The sequence below is a fragment of the Puma concolor genome, chromosome E4 (assembly GCF_028749965.1).
Source record: "Puma concolor isolate L17-30 chromosome E4, mPumCon1.1.hap2, whole genome shotgun sequence".
NCBI classification, from domain to species: domain Eukaryota; kingdom Metazoa; phylum Chordata; class Mammalia; order Carnivora; family Felidae; genus Puma; species Puma concolor.
In genome coordinates, this window is record NC_141683.1 from 9509112 (window position 1) to 9514531 (window position 5420).

A 5420-nucleotide genomic window follows, 5' to 3' on the forward strand; every position below is an offset into this window, starting at 1 on the left:
CCAGCGCGCTCACGCGCGCGGTGGCCGCGACCCTTTTATAGACGCGCGGGGAAGCTGTCCAATGAGCTCAGCCCTCTCTGGGGCGCCCTCCGTGTTCCACCAATCAGACGCTGCTACGCAAGCCCGAAGCTGATTGGTCAGATTCCAGGGGCGGGGTTGGGGAAACACCGGGGCGGGCCCCAGGTGGGAGCGCTCTCGCGGCGCCTAGGGGAGGGAGACTGGTGGTGAATGCGCGCTGTTCCAATTAGCGTAGGGGCCCTCAATCAGGAGGTCCTGTGCGGCGAGAGCGGTTTCAGGGGAACCCGAGGAAGAGAGAGCCCCCTGGCGGGGTGCTGGGATGTGGGAAGGGCCCGCGGGCCCCACTCCTGGCTGAGATGGCCTACACCAAGTCTCCGGCTTGCTCCCTGAGGCAGGGAAACGGAACAACCCAACAGTTAATTCTGATAATAATAACAATCGTCCCTGGGAGGGGACAGTTGCAGCAGGTCATGTGAAAGTCTGTGATTGTGTGGGCTCGGAGTTTTCCGAGTTGAAGAAGGAAATGCTTGGTTGTTTGTTTGTTTGTTTGTTTGTTTGTTTTTCAAAGGAGGAAAATACTGTCAGCAAAACAGTGAAGGCAGTCAGCTGATTGATGTTCTGCAGGCCATTGAGACCTCCTAAAAGGAACGAGGGCTTCAGGAAGAAAGGTTGGACAAAGATAACGGGGGATAACAAAGTGGAAAGAAGAGGGAAGTATTTGAAAACTCTAGAAGAAGAAAGGGAACAGGTGAGTCAGAAAAAAAAAAAAATAGAAGAAGATGAAAAGTCTCTAAGGCTATGCTCGGTGGGTACCTCACCGTGTTTTCTGGCCCGTCCTCAGGATACCTGAAAAAAGAAAAAAGAAAAAAGAAAAAAAAAAAAAAAAAAAAAGCTGCTTACTTATGGAGAGAGCTGAGGCTGATCTAAGTTAGTGCTGCCCCTGAAAATCCAGGAGGTGTGTTTGTCAGGCTCAGGGTTGAGTCAGGAGGACCCAAGCATGCCTGGGTGACCCGGCAAGAATTCTCATCCATCAACATTCAGAGTGTGTACCGTACTGTCCTCAAGAAGCTTCAGAACAATCTCAGAACACGGTCAATCCTTTATTAGATTCACTTGAGTTTCTTCCATCAAAGGCACCTGCCAAGTGGCACTGTGCTTCTAAGCCCTGCAGACCTTTTCCTTCTTCTGAAAGCATCCTGTTCTGGGAGGAATAACAATGGTGGGGTTTTTTTTAAAGCTCCGCATGTGTGACATTTTTGTACTTTGCAAAGTACACTCACCCACTCCCTTCTCTTCTGACACTGTGTCTCCCCAGATGTCCCGTTCCTGCGGAGGCTTTGTGTCCGTTCCCCCAAAGTCACATCCCCTGGCTCACATCCTTATATTGTTTTTACTGCTTCTCCAAGCTTGTTTCTGATTTCCACAGAGGCTGCTGTGATTCTGAGCTTGCTATACATAAAATTACTTTTCCAGGAACATTATTAGTGAAAGGAAAGATTCCTCTTTTCCATTATGGAGATACACCAGTGCTACTTACCTCTTCGTCCTCTCTTATGAAACCAGCTTTGCTATAATTAACTTTCACTTCCTTGAGCAGCTCTGCCCAGTCACTTCTTCATTTGTTCCTCAGGAATTTCTTGTTTCATTTCTGAATTTCAAGAGGCTGGGACCTGTCTTCATTAGGAGTCTAGCATCTCGTTCTTTACAGAGCTCTCAAATTGGATATCAGAGCGCAGAGCGCTAGAAACAGCAGGCTGGCTCTCTTTAATTTTCTAACAACTAATGTGACAGCTGTCTAGCTTCTAGTGTTTCCTGACTCTTCCTTTCCCCTCTTCGTGCAGCTGACCCACCTTACTGATGTCATTCTGTTAGTATTTAGATGAATTATGCTGCAGGTTTTCAAGCCAGTTGAGGATATAAGACCGTTAATGTCTAGACCTCAGGTCTATTGGCCTTAGATCCTAGTATCATTTCCCCACATGGACAGGTTGGTGGCGCTGTTCTTTGATTTCACCTCGTATCCATTAAATGGCTCTCTGCCTGCTAAGCCTTCGGGAGGAAAGAATCGAATAGGAATTACCTTCCCCAACTCCAGCTCTTCCGTCCTTTTTTTAAATGTCCAATATTCTGGACTCCCCCCCACACACACACACACACACTTATTCCTGAATCAGTATATTCTGAGTGTTTGGAAGTGAAAGCCTTCCCTTAAAAGCACCTGGTCAGGAGACACAGCTGCGTAGGGCAGACTACTCTAGAAACAATAGGGTACCCAGAGGAAGCCCCCGAAGTTCACAGGCAGGTCTGTACCCCATGTCCTAAGCCAAGTGCAGGTTTGAGGGAGACTGTGCACACAAGGGGTCATGAGCACAGGTCCCACCTGTGGCACCTGCTGTCTGGGAGACTCTAAGGGACTTACTCAGCCTCTACCTCTTTGTCTGTAAAAGGGGCAGAATGGAACCAACTTCATAGTGTTGCTGTGAAACTTAAATAGGCCAGTCATATAAAGTGCTTAAAACAGGACCTAGAATTGGAAGTGCTCCATACGTATTAAGTGTCATTATCATAAAGCCATGATCCCACACCCACAATGGTGTGCCGCCCCCCCCCGTGAGCGTCTCTGACAGAATCGTTCTCCGGGTTCGGACAGTGAGTCGTGGGACTTCTCACACGTCTTCTTTTTGTCGACACCAAATGAACAAACCTTTTAGAATCTCTGAAAGTAAGAAAGAGAGTTTTATTTCAGCCCAAGTTAGGACTGCTGCCTGGAAAACACATTCTTCACAAGAAGGAAAGTGCTCTGGAGCATCAAGAGTTTTGAGGGGGTTATAGCCTTTTCACATCTTGGAGAAGCTCAAAAGACTAGAGATTAGCATCTAGGCAGGAGTCATGGGTTTTATCATCAAGGAAAGCAGGGAGCGGGAGCCGTGATCGCTATTTCAAGGACAAGATGGTTTTCCTCTGGGCTACTTTTCACAAAGCAGATGTACAATGCATGCGTGGTGGGGCCGGAAATCAGGCTTTGGGTTTGAACGAAGTTTACATACAGTCATGTTGACTTAGAAAGACATCTAAAACGGCTTCCCTTGTATAGATCAGGCCTCTAAAGAGGTTTTTTTTTTTTCTCTCACTACTTTCTTGCCATAGGAGGTACTTGGTGTCCAGAAAGCTTTTGCTTAAACTGTAGGGAAAGCATCGGAATCCGTTTTCCTTTCTACTACAGTACAAGGGTGCATATGAATCGTCACCACTGATGCTGGAAATTCCCCCACACAAGTTCCTCTGTGACCTATCAGCAGCAGCAGCAAAGACATGCACGCGTCCCCCATTTGCTCCCCCGTAGCTGTCGGTGTTCCACGACCAGACGCTCCAGTGCAGCCAAGGGCGCGGTGGACGCAAAAAAATCAGTGCCCTGAGAGCCACCACTGAAATTAAGTGTTGCTTGTGGGCACAAGTCAAGTGACTTTCTAAGGGGCGGGGTAACAGGAACTACCAAGCGAATGAGGTGGAGCTTTTGACGGGAAGTGACACAGTGGCCACACGGTGGCGCAGGATGATGAGCGACTGACTCCGTTCTGCACGAGGGCCCATCACTGATGCCCTTGAAAGCTCTCTTTGCAGACACTCGTGTCTTCTTCCGCATTCCACAATCTGCGGCCTTTTCTCCGCAGTCCCTCTTTCCTTTCGTAATGTCCTAGCTCCCATGGTTACGATGGTGGATTCCTTTTCTCCGGGTTGACCCTGATTGCTGGCCTGTACTCGGCAACCCCCTGCTTCTGGAAAGCGGTTCCTCCAGTGAAATCTGCAAGACCAGTGGAAGCTGAGCAAGGCAGGGGGCAGCCCGCCCCCCTCCTCCCCCTCCCCCCTCATTTCACCCATCAGGTTAGGGTCTGGGAGTGCCGCTTAAAGCTGCTGGCATGTTTTATGTCACCTTCACAAATTTCCTGAGTGGCGTCACCCTGAGTTTTTCAGATGATATGATCTTTTACAGAGGACAGAGATGTGGGCATTGAAATTGGGAGAGAACCACCAAACCACCAGGGGCCTTCTCTGCAAAGCCCTGGGTACTGTCCCACTCTGGAAGGAGGCAACCCTACATGGCACCCCGAACTCTGCCTTGATTGTCCCCACATCTGGGTGGATGAGGAGCCCCCCGGGAGGCTCGGACATCTCAAATGGAGAGTTATCTTCTTCCCCGTCTTCCTCAAAATGAAGCCTGTTGTAGAAAGTCCCCGCTGGCTCCAGGAACACGTCAGCCACCACACCTTTGCCGTCTACCCTCTTCAAAACTCAGTTTGTGTCAGGGCTTATCCCAAATGTAGATTCATTTAGAAAATACAGCTCACTGATGTGTAACTAAAAATACGTAAATACGCCCCCAAAGCAAAATCTAAACAGATGTCCCATTCTGTCCCCCTTCAGATAAAAAGTGACCCATCTCTTTCAAAGAGGGGGGAGAAGCTGGGCTAAGTAAGAATAAAACATTGGGAAGTGGGGAGAGGAAGGGTGTGTTTTGTTTTCTCCTTGAGAGACAGGAGCAAACCCTAGGAGTGGAATGCAGCCGCCTCCAAGGCCCTGGGGGAGTGTCCCTGAGACCCTGCACGTTGCTCCCAGCCACTCCCCAGAAGACAGAACAGTGAGCCTGTGCCCTCTACACCATCTGAGAACCCCCTCTCTCCAGGTAGGTGCTGCTTGCGTGCACACCCACCCCCAAGGAAAGGGGCAGGGAGCCCCCCCACCCCCCCACCCCCCCCATGCAGAGATTCGGGGACTGAATAGGAGCTCAGACGTGGAAATAGGACAGGAAAAGAGATTTTCTTCAAGGAAACCAGACAAGCAGAGACATGGAAATATGAAAGCAGATTTTACGTCCAGAGAAATAAATACGCTAAATTGATTTCATCGTAACCTCGTGTTATTCCCGTGATGGAACGTGACCCCAGAATGAGAGAATAGAAGTCAAAAGTGCTTTGTGCGGATCAAGCGGCAGAGACGCAGCAAACCTCAATCCCACTCGGGTATCAGGGCTCAGCGAGATACCGTGTCTGTGGTTGTTCAGCAGACACTGAGAGCCTTGGTCAAATACTTGGCGGTAACTGTAATAAAATGTCTCCTGGCTCAGGGGCCCTCACCTATATAATATAAAGTTTCTGTAGAGTAGAATTGGGAAGAAGTTTTGTCTCATTTCCTGTGTCACCCAATTCCAGGCCAACCATCCATTCCTTCATGGGCTGTCCCAGCCTTGCCACCGGCCACTTTCTATGGTTCCAAACCATTTCCCTGAATCCCAGGACACGGCCAACATACTGGCCTCAGGGAGGCAGGAATGTCTCTTTCTAGTGTGTCAGTAGCATCAATAAAGACCCCTCCCTTAATCCCATACAGCATCTTTGAGACCAGGC